This window comes from Mustela lutreola, chromosome 17 (assembly GCF_030435805.1).
Source record: "Mustela lutreola isolate mMusLut2 chromosome 17, mMusLut2.pri, whole genome shotgun sequence".
NCBI classification, from domain to species: domain Eukaryota; kingdom Metazoa; phylum Chordata; class Mammalia; order Carnivora; family Mustelidae; genus Mustela; species Mustela lutreola.
In genome coordinates, this window is record NC_081306.1 from 12,679,749 (window position 1) to 12,697,254 (window position 17,506).

The window sequence follows — 17,506 nt, forward strand, 5'->3', positions numbered from 1 at the left end:
CAAGGCAATTTAGAAAGAACTGTTGGTATTGGGTGACATATTCGTGGATCGCGTGCCTAATCCTGCCTTCTGAGAATGCTTTGGGAACTTTTCAGCTACTCTCAGAATGGTGAAAGCAGCACAAGATATTTTGGGGGACAAACTCCCCAAATGGTGACTCTTAACTCCCCGGTATCTTAGGCATTTGAAACCTTAAGGTCTGTAAGCCTTCCTTCCGCAGGGGCCAAGGACTCTGGGAGCTGAGCAGACAATAGTACCACGTTTCCCACAGACCAGAGGAAAGATTGATTTTCCAGGGGAACAGAATGACCAGCAGGAACTCTGTCTGAAGCCTTTCCTCTTTGAAATCATGTCTGAAGTTCATTCTTTAAGATCAAGGTTGATAAATGGAGGGGTGTGCCCTAGATAGGAAAATGACCCCGTGGGCTGAATCTGAAGGTTCTGCACTTGGCCTGCGGTGTGGCCAGAAGAGATGACATTTTGTCCTAATTTTTCTTACCATTTTCCATCAGGTTCTAATGAACACGCAGCTGGGAAACGGAAGAGAAGCTGAAGAGAAACGGACACTTACTCCTTCAGCCTCCGGAAGACTGTCTGCTAGAGAAGGTACCTCGGGAGGGGTTTATGTGCATGGCACTGACTCCAGGAGTTGTATCTATAATGGAATCTCTAAGTGTGTTTTTGACAATCTTGAGATTTTTCTCCAAAACCATGTATTGAAGGAGGGGTGCTTAGTTTCGACATGCTGGCCCCTGACTCCAGCCAGAGCACCTAATCCATCATTAGCAAGGGAACTCCCCCCTCCCCCCCCAGGTAGAATAACGTGTAGTCTTTCTTGAGTCACCTGTTAAAAGACCTATGTTACCTACATGACACAGCCAGGTTGGTGATGCGGAGATACACGAGAATGTTCTTTATATGAGATTCCTTTCGTGTTTAAAAAAAAAAAAAAAATCTAGTTAAGAGTAAGGCTTTGGGAATCTTATATAATTATGGGGCACCTGACTGGCCCAAGAGGGTAGAGCACATGAACTTGATCTCAGAGTGGTAAGTTTGAGTCCCACATTGGGTGTAGAGATTACTTAAAAAATACAAAATAATTAAAAAAAAAAAAGCATCTTGAGTAATTATACCACCACACAAAGGAGCGGTAGAGCCCTTTCAGAGAAATGGGTCTCCCCAGGATAAAGCACCAACCCTTTTCTGTTTCTCCTTAATATACACTCCTGGCTCTTGTAGACCGTTGATGAAAGTTGAGCAGAAATAAGAGAATGTCCTTGCAATTCTTTCAAGTTTGTAGGCACAAATGGGTCGCCGTTTCTTGTAAGCTTATTTTAGCCCAGCTCTCTGTATATATGCTTTAGAATACTTACAACTTGGGAAAAAATCGATATTACTTACTCCACTTTATAAATTAGGGAAGAGAGGCTGCAGAGGGGTGAGGAACTTACTTACTGTCGTGCAGCTAGTCTGTTGTGGGATCTGGCCTCTGTCTGAAGGACTTCAGAGCTTCTGCCCATCTTGTTCCTCTATAACCACTAGAGGGTATCATGAAGGAAAAGACTCTGTTCCTTTTTTTTCAGTACTTCATGTACAGTTAAGGATCTGAGCCCTAACCATCATAATAAAAAGGCTAAATTCACAGAGAACTTACTACGTGTCAGGATCTCTGCTAAACTCTTTATATAGACTTTCTCATTTAATTCTCTCAAAACGACCCCATGAAGTACATAGTACCGCTATTCCAAATTGACAGGCGATGTTAAGTAGCCTCCTTCCTACGGTAAGCTTCAAACCCAAACAGTCTGGCTCGGGAGTCCATTCTTTGAACCGCCCTCACTTCCAAAGACTGCCGATCTGGGGCACAGATGGTTCAGAAGACATTTCCGTTAAAGTCAGGCTAAGTAAGGGGTCAGGCCAAGTGGATAGAATCAATGGCAGCCGCAGTTAGGGAGTTCGGGGTCAAGGCAATGATAGGTTTGATAAGGTGCCCGTGGCAGCAGAACTTTCAGAACAACGGAGAGCTGCCCGGAGAGTCATTCTTACGGTTGGACTAAGTCAGGTAGACCTGTCATCCTTAACAGAAGGGTTCGTGGTTTCTGTTCACTCTCTTTATCATGAATTGACCTTCCTTCCTTTCCCGCTTGGCTCAGCTCCTCAGAATTCATGGAATCATTTTCAGTACCCTCAGGAGCTCTTGGGGGGGTCTGTGGTTGGTGTGACCAATGGTTTGAGCCTTTCACAGAGTTCTAGAACATCCAAGAGGGCGGTCGGGGATGCATGGTGGTTGGAGAGGGTGGCAGGGGTAGAAGGTAGAATTGTCCACTCCCTTAACCCATGTTCTTCTATTTCACAGTAGGGTTAAAACTTGGGGCAGAGGGAAGGAAGAGGTACCAGCTTCCGGTTTTAAAATCACTACAGTGGTGGCTAATGGGGATACGTGACCCAACGTAGGAAATATCATTAATATTAGGTCACAGTTCTAGATGGTGACGGACAGTTGCTGGATTTATTGTGACGATCCCTTTACAATGTATATAAATGTTCCATCGCTGTATCAGTATAATATTGTATGTCACCTACCCGTCGAATTAACAAAAGCTTCTAAAGTAAAAACCAGACCAAAACAAAAAACCAGGGCCATGGTCCTGACAGTGCGAACAGTCGGAAACAGTTCAGTCGAAAGACGCAGGCAGTGTCACAAGGGTGTTCATGATTAATTGCCAAATGGGAGGTGCGTTCAGACACCACTGGAGGGTGAAAAATCATTGTAAGCTGAAGTGGTCTCAGAAGGCGATTGAAAGATGTATTTGGATAAGTGCAGATAAGAAGGGGTATTTTGGGAAAAAGTAAAGAACACAGAAAATTGCAGAGGGTAGGGAGCTGGAAAATGCTTGGTGCAAAATAAACAGGCTGGGTCTTTTGTTTTGTTTTGTTTCCTGGAGACCGTGTCTCATCTTCGTGTGTGATCAGATTTGATTCCTATTCTTATGTATATATGCGAAATGTGATCAGAATCGAGAAACATCGGCTACGGCTTCCAGGCCATTGGGGCGCTGATCTGGATACACAAGGGCTCATGCATCTCCTTAGCCAGACAGCTCTATTAACACTGGATTTCTGCGACAATTATAAAGCATTGCGGGAGATGAGCTGTGCAGTAACATTTCTCCCCAAGCAACCAGGGGGCCCAGGGAAGCTGGATTGTCATTGGTTGGAGACAAAGGACTGTGATCCCTTGAGATGTAATGTGCAGGAAAGATACATTCCTATTATGAGGCTGTCATTGTGAAGGTTCCTTCTTGTTCCCAGCTCAGACAGAGGAGGGAGACAAGGTACCATGTTAACAGGACTGAGATTTCACCCCGAGTACGGAAAGATCCGATCCCTGCCATGTCCGGAAAACCATCCTTGGGGACTGGATCACATTAAATGCTTTAGGGAATGAAACATTGGATTTTCAAGAGAAGGAATCGGTCTAATTCTGACGGATCGGGCAAGGCTTGGTGATGATATTTAATTCGCCCTTTCTTTGAAAGAGACCACAAAATCCAATGTCTGGTACAGAGGGTTCCTAAGTGGAATTATGGGGTTCTGACCATTTTTAGGGATCCATTGGCTGGGGAAGGATGCAGGTAATGAGGAAAAGTGGACATACATTTTTCTTCGGCTTTATGTGTGCTGGGAAACAGAAGGTTATGTCCGTTCAGTCTGGGTCACTGGGAAGTGTGGGAGTGTATCTGTGCATGTGAACATCCAGATGTTGGTACTTCGATTGGTGAATATTAAGATACTCACCGTTGGCCGAGCAGTCATCCTGGTTATTCCCATACCTGACGCCTTCTGCTCGGTAAAGCAGCACAGTGGTATATAGGAAGGCGTAGGAGTTTTAGCATTGGAGAGATCTGGGGTTACATCCCAACTCAGCCACTTTCTAGCAGTGTGACCTTGAGCAAGTTACTTAACCTCTCTGAGCCTTACTTTTCTCTATCTTTTTTTTTTATTGTGTTATGTTAGTCACCATAAAATACACCATTAGTTTTTTTTTTTTAAAGGTTTTTTTTTTTTAAATTTATTTATTTGACAGACAGAAATCACAAGTAGGTAGAGAGGCAGGCAGAGAGAGAGGGGGAGGCAGGCTCCCTGCTGAGCAGAGAGTCCGATGCGGGGCTCGATCCCAGGACCCTGAGATCATAACCTGAGCTGAAGGCAGAGGCTTTAACCCACTGAGCCACCCAGGTGCCCCCACCATTAGTTTTTGATGCAGTGTTCTAACATTGTTTATGCACCACACCCAGTGCTCCATGCAATCCGTGCCCTCCTTCCCCTCCAAAACCCTCAGTTTATTTCTCAGAGTCCACAGTCTCTCATGGTTGGTCTCTCCCTCTGATTTCCCCCAATTCACTTTTCCTTTCCTTCTCCTAATGTCCTCTGTGTTATTCCTTATGGTCCACAAATAAGCAAAACCGTATGATAATTGACTCTCTCTGCTTGACCTATTTCACTCAGCATAATTTCCTCCAGTCCTCTCCATGTTGATACAAAAGTTGGGTATTTGTCCTTTCTGATGGCTGCGTAGTATTCCCTTGTGTATATGGACCACATCTTCTTTATCCATTCACCCGTTGAAGGATATCTCGGCTCTTTCCACAGTTTGCAAGCCTTATTTTTCTTAGCTGTTCAGTGGGGACACGAATCACTAATCCTTTCTGCAAAGCCCTTAGAATGGTGCCTGACATATATGAAATGGTCAAAAATGTTCATCATATTTTCCCGCATTACAATTTAAGCAGTTAGGCCCTTCCTGGGTGAGATGGACATTTCTTGCTATTTTCTTCCAGTATCTTTCCCCTCCTTTTCCGTTAATATCATTTAGATTTTCCTTAAAAAACAAACAAACAAACAAACAAACAAACCCACCTGTTCCCCCTTTTCGGTTGATGTGGCTTAGGTAGAGAGCTTCCCTTGCTGCACAGGTAGATGCTTCTTCATCAGTCGTGGGATTCCATTTTCTCGCTCACAGCGATCAGTGCTATGAAACTAGAGAGCCTAGTATGTTCCTGGTTCTTTCTGGAAGGAAAGCCTCTATTCCTCTGATGGCTGCTAAGAATGCATTAGATGGTTCTTCAAAAAGTTACACATAGAATTACTCCGTGACCCATCCGTTCCACTCCCAGGTGAATATGGAAGAGAACTAAACAGGTGTTCAAACAAAAACTTAGGGGTGAATGTTCGTAGCAGCGCTATTTGCAGTAGCCCAAAGGGGAAAACAACTCAAAGGTTCATCAGTTGATGAACAGATGAGCAAAATATGATCGATCCGTATGATGGAATATTATTCACCCGTAAAGGAAAGGAGTTCTGATGCCTGCCACACTGGGGATGAACCCAGAAAATACTTAGTGACAGCTTTGGCGACACCCACCTCCTGCTGAGGGAAAAAAACTCTGAGAAAACTCTCAAAACGAGGAGATGGAAATTGTTTCCAGGGTCAGACAGCTCCACTCTTCCCACGAAAGGAAAGGCAAGAAGCTCTTTGAATCCCACTTTCCATCATTTTCTCCCCATGAGCTCACCAGATAAGGCAGAGTTCACATGCTCTTTTTCCAGAAAGACTTCAGATGTGAACGTAGTCATTCCCAGCCTTAGGGAGAAATATTTTTATTTTTGTAAACGTCTGTTTCTCCTGTGGGATGTGAGGTCTGCTGGTGGCAGAGACCGTGTCTGGTTCTTATTTATATCCCTCCCCTGTGGAGCCTGCTACCGTGCCTGCCGCACGAAGTGTTTGCTCCGTGAATGCTTAATTTGAAGGGAAGAGTGGGTCCTGACTGTGTGCCAGAGTTAAAGATAACTGCCTTTTCTATCTAGTTTTGTTTAGCACTTAGTGTGCTTCTTTAAAGTTTCAAAGTATGGACTAAACATAAATTACAGCTATATGTAAATGCGCCTAGACCTAGACCTACACCTACCTTTATAGCCCATACCTACACCTGTATCTGCGTTTGTCTGTATATCCAAGCCTGTGTCCAAAATCTGTCTCGTACCGTTTGTCTGGTGCGGTGCTACCCAGGGAAATAGAGATCCTTTCTGGTCTATGAAGCCCTCTGTACCATTGAATTTGACCCACAAGCGCAGGAATCATTGAATATTACTGTTCTGCATATCCCAGAGGTCCCTGAATTCTTGTAGTACCTCCTGCAGTGGAAGCTTCCATTGTCATCTTCAGCTATAATAATAATGATAATAAAGATAATGTCAGCTCCCTGTTACTGTGCATTTGCTTTGAGCCAGGATCTCTGAGTTCTTCCCCTACGTAATTTCGTTCAGCCCACGCAACGGTCTTCTGCGCCAGGCTCTGTGGTCATCCTCGTTCTACCAATCCGTGAGGCTGAGGGGCGGTGCAGCCACTTGCCCAAGGTCACACGTTCCAGCTCAGGGCCGAAGCAGCGTTCCAACCCCTCTGAGCTCCTGCTCCGTGTTCCTGGCCAGTGTCCCCAAGTTACACCCATTTCCAGTTGGGCTTTTATTTATTTTTTTTCTCTCGTCTTGTCCTCTCATGTCCCCTGGTTCTCTGAGCCTGTGACCGTTGCCAGATGGGAAGTTCTGCTGCTGGTGGATGGTTTGCTTTCCCTCGCACCTACTGCTTTGTATCACCTCCTCCTGAGAACAGCATCTGTGGGGGCTGCGTGGTGCCCGGACGTCCTCTCTTCAGGCACGTGTCTCTCTGGTTTCCTGTCATTCTAGAAGGGGTTTGGTTTGGGGGCATTTCTGATTTGGTGACTTCATGAAGCCCGAGGGCGTGGGAATGGTCACGTGGTCTTGTCCTCGTCGCCCCCCGTTATGCGTGGCGATGTGCGTGCTGGAACCCCGGGCCCCCATTCTCTGGGGACGCCATGGGAGATGACACAGATGGGACAGAACCTGTTCCCCTTCAGAATGCATTGTCAGGCCCCACCAGCGGTCATCATCGTAGCGACTGTCTCAAATATAGAAGCCCGTTTTTCTTTAGCACCTGGACTCAGTATCCCGATCCCGCATTCCTGAGCTCTTGGTGGCGGGGGTGGGAGGGGCAGCTGTGCAGGGAGAGGAGCTGAGTGAAGCCCCTGGGCCAGTCTGGGCTGATCTGGCTTCGGATGCATCCCTTGCTGTCCCCCTGGAGACTGGGCTCCTCAGGGCTCCAAAGGAGCAGAGTTATACTGAGTTTGGCCAGTGGGAGGCGCCAGCGGGGTGTTCTCTTTACCCCCTGCCGCAGCTCTGCGGTGGCCTTGTCCCCTCTGTGGCTCCAGATCCTGTGGGACCGGCCCAGCTTTTGCTCTGGGCTCCAGTAACACTCGTCCCTTTGTCCCTTGTCCTAGGTGTCGCAGTATGTTCTTCTGCCTACTCCCCTCTGGCAGGAGACCAGGGCTAGGATGAAACCAGTGCAGCTGAGTTACATATCTGTGCGACCAGATCCCGTCTTTCTTTTAAAACTGGATTGTTTTTCATTATGCATTTTCCTCCCCCGCATGACACTAGACTTTTCAAGGTATTGCCTTAAAGGAGGATCGCCTCAATGTCTCATTTCGCACCTGGGTCCTCTGCTGTCTCTACAGCCAATTCCCTGCACTGAAATCCTGCTGTTGGAAGTCCTCACAACGTTTGTCTTCCCAGTGAGGTACTGACAGCGAGTGCCTCACACAGGTTCTGCCTTACGTAGCGTGAGGTAGGGATTAGTATCCCTTCATTTAACATATGAGGGAAGGGGGCACCTGGGTGGCTCAGTGGGTTAAAGCTTCTGCCTTCAGCTTAGGTCGTGATCCCAGGGTCCTGGGATCGAGCCCCTCATCAGGCTCTCTGCTCAGCAGGGAGCCTGCTTCCTCCTCTCTCTCTGCCTGCCTCTCTGCCTGCTTGTGATCTCTCTCTGTCAAATAAATAAATAAAATCTTAAAAAAAACCACAAAAAACAAAAAACAAAACACGAGGGAAGATGCCCAGAAACCTTCACTCTCCAGCCGATGAGCCTGAGCTCTGATGGGACAGAAATCGATCTCAAACCCAGGTCTTCGGGACTACAGAATCTTCACTCTTAACCATAAAGTTCCGAGGTTTTATTATATATAATTTCAAAGGACTCATCTAAGAACAGAAATCCCTTTTGATAAGGAGGAAACCTTTTGATTATGGAGACGTCTCTTAAGAAAGGAGACTCTCTGGGCTCTTTCAAACTTGAAATTTATATGAGGAGAATATGAGCGCGTGAGGACAGGTGATATTGGGATGAAACTGGGCAGGTTCATATGCTTCTCGGAGCTGATTTGTCTCCAGAAATCCCCAGAAAATATCACTTGTCTCATTCTCCTTCAATCCTTTTATCTGAATTTGAGCTGAGAAGGTTTTTTTTTTCCCCCCTTTTTTCTTTGTAAATTCTCTTGATTTTGGTTATATAACAGGCCCAGGCAATTGCCTTTGCTGAACAAAAGTCTCAAATGAATAGATATCAACGGTAATACCAGTAATTAACAGTTTCTCTCGGCACTGCATGTCTGCAACTGCTTTTATTGATTTATTTTGACTCCGTTCCATAGAGGACAATTTTTCAGCTCACGCAAACATATGCTTATCTCCTTCTGGTTTTCAGCATTCTGGGCCCCGTTTCCAGAGACCGTAATTCCTCCGAACAGCTCCGATCGGGGAGCGGATGAAATGGGGGTAAAGGCATGCCCACTGTAACCCTGAGGGGCTGTCAGTGAGTGGGAAGAACGGGGGAACCTCTTAGCTTTGGGGTTTGATTTTCTGTATTTCCCTTCTGATCTGGTTTTGTTGGAACTTGGGAGTTTGTGGAATTCTGTGTGGGGAGAGGGAAAGAGAATGGGAGAGGTGTCGTCCAGGCGAAAGCGTAAGAGACAAAAGTGGAAGAAGAACAGCTGGTCACCAAGCTTTCCCTGACTTCATAGCTCTGCTTCCTTGTGATCAGTCCCACTGATGTAATTTTTTTTTTCTTCAATGAAGGGAAAAAATGCAGAGCATTCAAAAGACAAGTTGTTTGGATGGCCAGGTCAAAGAGATTCCCGCCTGCCGCCCCCTCCCCAGGAGTGAGCCCTTTTATTCTTGGATAAAGAAACCTCAGACAAAGGGCGCCTCGGTGGCCCAGTTGGCTAAGGTCCCACTCTTGATTTTCGCTCAGGTTGTGACCTCAGGGTCATGAGATCGAGCCCCACATCCATTAGCACCGAGTCTGCTTGGGACTGTTCTCCCTCTGCCCTTCCCCACCACCCCTTTCAAATAAATAAATCTTAAAAAACAAAAAGAAACCTCAGATGATACACACAGAAACAAAGGAGGAAGAGAGAGTTGAGGAGGAAACTCATTTTATGTATTTCCAAACATTCTGTGGTGCTGTGTGCAGATGCATTCCCCCACACCCTCTCTGTTTTACACATATATGTGTGCACACACGTACACACTGCAGTTGAGATGCATGGGACATACCTACTAAACGTACTGCTCTGTAACTTGTGTTCAGATAAGTGTTGTATCGTGAACCCATGTGCATGTCCATAATTATACCTATGTACCTCCATTGTTCATGGCCAAATAAGATTCCACTGGATGGCTGTACACAAGATACTTAACCTATCACCTAGTGTTGGATATTCAATTTGCTTCTTTTCTTTGCTGGTCTGTTTTCCTTTGAAGCTCTCCTCTGCCTCCCCCTTTCTTCCTTCCTCCCTGTCTCCATCCTTCCTATATAATCTTTATGAAATAAATGCCCTTGATCTTTATGCATTAATCGGAAGCATTTGCCTAGGACAGATTCTTAGGGGCTGATCGTTGGGTCAGAGGATGCCTCTCTTTTTAGGCTTCTGATCTGTTCCCTACTCTGTCCTCTGAAAAGATTGGTGCTGATGCCTACAAGAAAGGTTGTGCTCTGAACCTCAGGACTTCCCCATCCAGGAAGGCCTCTTTGTCGTGTTTGCACTGAGAGCTCTAGGATGGCTATAAGTTAACAGGGCAAGGGTGAGGGATGGTGGTAATGGTGGTGAACATTGCTGGCAGAGGAACCCACCTAAGCGAAGAGCACTAGGCAGAAGAGAGGAAGGGACTTTCAAAGAAGCCAAGTGAGCACAAAGAATATGAAGGGGTCTATTGTACAAGGTTCTCCAGCGAAACAGAACCAGGAGTGTATCTATGTCTATCTGTTTGTATCTGTATGAATCCATCTAGAGAGATTGATGATAAGGACTTGGCTCATGTAGAGACTGGCTAGTCCCAAGATTGCAGTCAATGAGCTGTAGACCCAGCAGAGCCAGTTTCAGTCCATGTTCAAAGGTAGGAAAGTAGTGTCCTAGCGCGAGAAAAGCTGGGAAGGAGTTCCTTCTTACACAGGGGCAGGTCGGCCCTTTTGTGCGACTCAGGCCTTCAACTGATTAGACAAGGCCCACTCACATTAGGGAGAGCAATTTGCTGGACTCCGCCTACAAAGTCCTATATTAATCTCATCCAAAAATACTCTCACAGACACACCCAGGATGCTGTTAGACCAAATATCTGGCATATTGTGGCCCACTCAGGTTGACTTATAAAACTGACCATCGGTGGGGGGGTGGGACAAGAGAGGAGATTGAGAATTGAGCAGTCGGGGAGGACATGTGGATGGAAGGAGAAAAGGGGCCATATGAGGGCTTGTGGATCACATATGGGGTTTTGGTTTGAATCTTAAGAGAGGCTTCCCCACTCCCCCGAGAGGATTTCCTAAGATGGCATCCTAGATAAAGAACTTAGACTTAACTCCTGTCTTGGCATCTGCTTCCGGTGGGGGTGGTGGTGATGGTGTGCCCAGCTTAAGGCAGGGGTGCTCCTGGCTCCTTCCATCGGAGTCCTGCACAGTTTTACTGCTGCTCTTGGGGCTTGGCAGCCACTGAGGCTTTCCTATTGGAGGTTTTTGTGCTGAGCTGAGGGCCAGGACTCTCACCATCCATTCCCTGCTCACATTCACGACCACAGAGCTGGGGTCCTGGGGCCTCCATGGGCAGGGTATGGAAGCCTTGCTAGCAATGCATTTCTGCTCGAGGCAGGATGTGAGGGTGGTACTCACCAGCGTGCCAGCCACAGTGCCCATACCATACATGGGGCTGAAGGATTCATCGCTAGCCCCTGCCAATTCCTGGATAACATGCCTGCCTTCTCTTCGCCTCTGTCACTTCTGCTGGCCTGTGGATCCCCGTGATGGGCATCAATAATTCACATGATAACCAAAGCACCAGGATCCTGGCGTGCTTTCCAACAGCCCACCAGATTCTGGCTTCCGTCCTGCCTTCTGATTTTAGTATATGTGCTGCCGAAGCGAGCACCCGTCCTGCCTTCTGGGTCAGGGATGGCATTCTGCTTTCCTGAACTGCAGGTGGCATCAGGTGAAGAATTATCTTCGGGCTGGACACGTGCTGTCATTTCCCAAGGATGCAGCACTGGGGATGTGAATTAAATGCTCGTAATTGGAAGGCACCTTTCTGCCAGGCTTCTTTAGGGAAAATTTCCTCCTCACTCTCTCTCATATTCCCATGGTGACGAGGAGGGGGAAATCATACCTGTCAGCAGGCAGTGGTATCAGAAATAATGGCTTGAGGCACCAGGCTGATATAATCAATATTTACCTGCTGAGAGGTCCCATGATGGGAAAGAAATTGTCTCTTTTCCCCACTGCATCTGTCCCAGTTTGGTGTCCTGCTTTCTTTATGTATTTGGCAGAAGGGAAAATCTTGGTTTTTCAGGGAGAGAGGGGGAAAAAAAAGAAAAAGAAAAAAAAAACAAAACCCATGAAGCCATTACATTGTCAGTGTGTATAAGATAATCTATTACTGAGGGACAGGGAGCTCCACATATCCGAGCAGGTCTGCTGGTTCTCTGCCTGGCTTCCAGCATTTGTGTGCAAACAGTTGCTGTATGGAACGTATTTTACCTTGCTCTCTTCCACCCCTTCCTTGCCCAGAACAAATTAAAATTGATGACAATTTTTTCGTTATCTGAGTCACCTCCCTGGAGGTGTCCTGCAGGAGAAGGAAAACCTACGTGGGTTGATTGTGTTTCTCTGGACTGTTTTATCATAGATCTGAAGGTGTGAGAATCGAGCTCTTCCAACAGCCCCAATGCATAGCATCTACATGATTTTATTTTTCCCCCTGGCAGAAGCACACGGGTCTGAGGTTCTGGTTGTGAACAAAACAAGAGAATGGATGCTAGTGCAAGGAAGTAGAAACGGATCTGTGTTTTGGAAGACTAGTTGGAAGCAAGCAGACAACGCTGTCCCGGGCTTGGCCTCAGGACCCGCCAGCCTGGGGTGTCCCTGCTGATGTGGTTGCCCCCAGATCCTGGGGATTCTGTGACTGCTCTCCAAAGCCAGCCTCAGCTGCATGAGTGTTTCTGAAAGCTGATGGCTTTGTCCCTTCTGTTCAGATTCATGTTCTGGAGGGGGCACCTACCAGTTGAGCTCTATCACGCCAGCTATTCAGCTGGGTGCGGTCCGGGTATCAGGGACAAATAACACTATCTGGGTCGGGGAGTCTCTGAAAGGACAAACTTTTCCATTACTCACCCCTTCTCCTTCCTGTGAGCACCCCCTATCCCTCTCCCCCTTAATTTTCTTCCATAACTTTTGTATCATCTAACATGTAATTAACTTGTAGAGCGTTTATTGTCTTCTAGAACCTGAGATCTTACTAGAATCTAGGGCTAGAGTCTGAGCTGCTTGAGAATAGGGATTTTGGTCTTCTTTGTTGCTAAGTCTACAGTTCCTAGAATAGTGCCTGACACATGGTAGGTGCTTTATCAGTGTACAGTGAATGAATGAAGAATGAATGAATGAATGAATGAAATGAGAGGGATGGTTTGGATGCTGGACTGCTCCAGAAGATAAATACCCCTCACCAGAAATATTTCGCATTCACAGTAAGAGAAATGATCCCTTTCTAGAAACGACCTCTTTGTTTTTAGCAAAATGGGACAATGTGCAACTCATGCACTGTGGAGAAAAATGCCTATTTTTCCCCATTAGATTTTCTGCTATGTGAAGTTGAGATTTTTTTTCAGCCAGGGTTTATTGACCTCTGTTTGTCTCTAAAGTGAGTTGTAGAGGCCTCAGTCAGGATCCTGGAGCAGGGAAGAGTTACAGACAAGCTCTCTTCTTACTCTGGGCAGAGAATACATGGGGAGTCTAGTTCTTCCGCTCAGATCTTTGGAGAGATGGCGCCACTTGGCATGGGGCATTCAAGATGGCGGCATCATGGGAGAGGAAGTGCAGGCCTGGCTGTCTGAGCTCCCCAACCCTGGTGACGTGCTTGCAGAAGGATATCTGTTGAGCATTTCCTGGATGGTAGCTACTCTTCTAAGCACCACGCATGTTCTGGCCTCGGACGGCTCTCCATACTCTTACCTCTATATTGCGGCTGGGATACTGGGGCACATTTGAGATTCATGTGAGCTATGTCAAGTTGCAGGGGGCCTCCTCCCCCCACGTTCAGAGTCCCGGAGAGGAACCCAGCTGCAACACAGTGCCAGGATCACCTCTTCTGAGGACAAGAGAGGAAAGTGCCTGTCTGAGAAGGCCTATTTCCCCTGTACTCATGAGCCCAAAGGTGGTTGTGTTGACAAGGATTTGGCCCAATGGACTATCTGCATTTCCTGGGGTGGGGCGTACGATCATAAGATGCACAGAAGAAAGCAAGTTGTGATAGAAGGTTCTAGAACTGCCTGTGACCAACCTGGTGGGTGGTATTATTAGAGATAATTTCCCCCTGCCTTTACACAGGGGCTATTGAAGTTCATACCCTGCTTCTGCCCCCTTTTCACTCCACAAAGGAAGGCTACTGTTGTCTTTAACACACGGGATTTTAAGAAATACATTTTTTCTTGGCATGACATGTGCTAATGAAGCTATAATTATTTCCCCCCACAAGATTTTCCCTACAATGGTGTAGTCATTGCAATCAAATGAACACAAACTCAAAATGTGCCTTTATTCTGGGACCAAGGAATTAATTGTGAGCTGGAGAAGGATTAAGATACAGGAAAGCAGATAAGGTTCGAGGTGCCTGGTTAAATTTGAAATTGTAGATAAATAATCAGTGAATGATTTTTTAAAACATAAGGCTGTCTCATGTAATATTTGGAACATATACTAAAAATCACTCCTTGTTTTTCCGAAATTAAAATTTACTGGGTGTCCTGTACTTTTGTTTGCTAAATCTTGCCAACCTAAGAAGGGCACGAGTATTTCTTTGTCTGTGTGGCTCTTCCTGGCCTTGGATGAGCCTCTTTCTCCCTGGATCCTGCTTCAATGTGAAATCAGAAGTCATAAGAGGCTCGACAAAATGACAAGAATTTTAAAGTCCTAAGGCATTAATTCATCCTTGACAGGAGATCTGGCCAATCTCCTTAGGTTCACTGATTTGAAACGGCAGTATTCTCCTATTTTCCGGCCCTCACTCCATTTCCCACCAAGAGCCAGCATGGACTGGAAAACAATTCTTTCCATTCTTGGGGTGTTTGCGGGAAATTGTCTTCTTTGTATGGAGGGTAGGGATGTAAGGCCTACAGGTAGGCGTACGGTGGTTAATTCCAGTCTCCCTGTACTCAGTGCTGATTTCTTTACTAGCTGTGAACAGACAGGGACGCCTGGGTGGCACAGTAGGTTACATGTGGGACTCTTGATTTTGGCTTAGGTGGTGATCTCAGGGTTGTGAGATCGAGCCCCGCATTGGGCTCTGTGCTCAGTGTGTGTCGGGGGGTCTGTTTGAGATGATCTCGCCCTTTGCCCTCCCCTGCCAAGAGCTCACACTCTAGCTCTCTCTAAAATTAAATCTAAATCTTCAAAAAAAAAAAAAAAAGTCATGAGCAGACAGGTGCGGCTAGCAACACTGAGGAAAGACACTCCCCCAGTCTGGGGAATTAAGACAGTCTTTCTCATTTCCATGTTCTAATTTGAGACGTTCTTGATTTTCATTTCGGCTAATCATCAACCAGCAGTGGTACCAAACATTTTAATGCTTAAAACCTCTGCCCCCACCTCGCACACGCTCTCAAACAATTTATGGTGTCTCCCTCTGCCCTCAACCATCAGGAAGGAAATCTCTGTTACGGGAACCTCACACAGAAGTGGAAATTTCCTTTTGTAATACAGATTACTCCTCTTCTCCATTTTATCGATGGTTTAAATTTTGCTGCTTTTGTACATTGATCTAAAAAAATTTTTTTTACTTATTTTTATTATTTTTACTTATTTTATTATTTTTAATCATTACTGTTTTTTATTTTTTAAAAGATTTTATTTATTTGACAGAGAGAGATCACAAGTAGGCAGAGAGGCAGGCAGAGAGAGGTGGGGGGGAAGCAGGCTCCCTGCCAAGCAGAGAACCGGATGTGGGGCTCAATCCCAGGACCCTGGGATCATGACCTAAGCCGAAGGCAGAGGCTTTAAGCCACTGAGCCACCCAGGCGTCCCTTAATATTTTTTTTAATGATTGTATTTATTTGAGAGTGAGCAAGCAAGCACGAAGAGGGGAAGGGGTAGAGAGAGAAAGAATCCCAAGCCGACTCAGTGCTGAGTTCCGAGCCCCTCCGGGGCCTTCTATCTCATGACCTTGAGCTCACAACCCCAGCAGAAATACTGACTAAGCCTCCCAGGTTCCCCTGTCCATTGATTTTTTTTTTTTTTTTTTTTTTTAAAGCAGTATGTTTTTGGATGTCACTGGCGTCTTGACCTTGTTTCTTCTTCCTTCTCCCCTGTCAATGTCTACCCGACCCTTCTCCTCATTTCTGTGTTTGATCCACTGTCAAACATTGTAGCTCAGAACTACGGTTTTTAACCCGCCCCCCCCACCCACCCCTCCACCCCTCCTGGCCCCACCCCACCCTCTGGCCCCGCCCCAAGAATCTGAGTCAGTGATCTGAGGCGGGGTCCTGCCATTGATATTTTTTACAGGCCCCTCCCATCATCCTCATTATAGCCAGGCTTGAGGACCACCAGCCTAGCCTAGAGGTAGCAAATAGAGAATGTGAGCTAAGGTCTGGACTCGTCCTAGTTTTACCAACTGTGATACTATGTCCTTTGGCAAGTTACCACTTCTTTGAGGCTCAGTCTCCTCATCCATAAAATGGGATAATAATACCTAATAATAATACCTATTATTAGGTAGTAGTGAGGATCGAATTAGGTAATACAGGTCAAATTCTTAGACTCTAGGGACCCTTTATTAATGTTGGCTGTTATCTGAGCCAAGCGATCAGCAAAACTATGGCCCACAGACTGAAGTGGCCCACCGCTTGTTGTTGTCAATAAAGATTTATTGGACCACTGCCATTCCCACATGCTTACATATTAAATATGTCACACTAGGACTGCTTCTATGTGATAGCAGCAGAGTTCAGTCGGGCAATAAGAGACTTGTGTGGTAAAGTTTACAGTATTTGCTACAAAGTCTACAGTATTTGCTCTGAAACTTTACAGACAAAGATGATTGTAACTTAGCAGCATAACATAAACCTGTAACATAAACCTTGTTTATGCCCTCCTGGAGTTCAGTGAAGTTTATAGTTTCGTGGGTGGAGACACCGTCACTGCTCCCAAAACTTCCAATAGAGAGGCAGTTTGATATCATGGAAAAAGTCTGGGATTGGTTTCTTTCCACAGATCCTCCACAAACCAAACATTTGACCATAAGTGACCTGATTTTTTTCCTTTAGAACTTCTGCTTCCTCATTTCTAAGGTGGGAGGGTGGGGCTACCTGATCTCGACAGGTTCTTTCAGCTTCTGGAATTTTCTGATTCGATCCCTGGTGTTCTGTGGAGGTCTCAAAGTATGGCTCGATCTATTCCATGGGAATTGGGTCAACAGAGCTTTCAAAATGGGGGTGATGAAATACGGGTGATGAAATACCAGGGTGGTTGTTTTATAGCAGATCAATACAATTCTGAATTATAACTGGTCTTCCTTCCCCAGAGGTTCAGAGAAAGGTTCATAAATCCCTCTGTGGTAACATGAATAAGGACCTCCAGGGATAGCCAGGTCCTCATCCCTGGGACCTGAGAATGTTACCTTATATGGCAGAAGAGATTTTTGCAGAAGACGTTAAGAATCTGGACATTGGAGGCATCCTGAATTACCTACTGGTGCGCTCAATGCAATCGCAAAGGTCTTTAGAAAAGGGGGCAGAAGGGAGAAAGATTTTACTAGAGATGGTGATAGGACGGTCTTGGCTGAGAGATGTGCAGATGCCAGGCTGCTGGCTTTGAAGGTGAAAGGAGGGGCCGCGAGCCAAGGAATGCTGCTCTAGAAGCTGGAAAGAGCAATTCAACGGGTTAACGGGTTCTTCCCTGTGTAAAGCCTCTGGCGGGAGCACGGCCTTGTCAATACTTTTGATTTTTGTTCCGGTGAAAATGTTGTAGGGCTCCCGACCTTCAGAACTGTCAGAGGAAAAGTGTGTGTTGAAAAAAAAGTTTGTGGTAGGTTTTGGGGTAGCAGCTGTAGGGAATTAC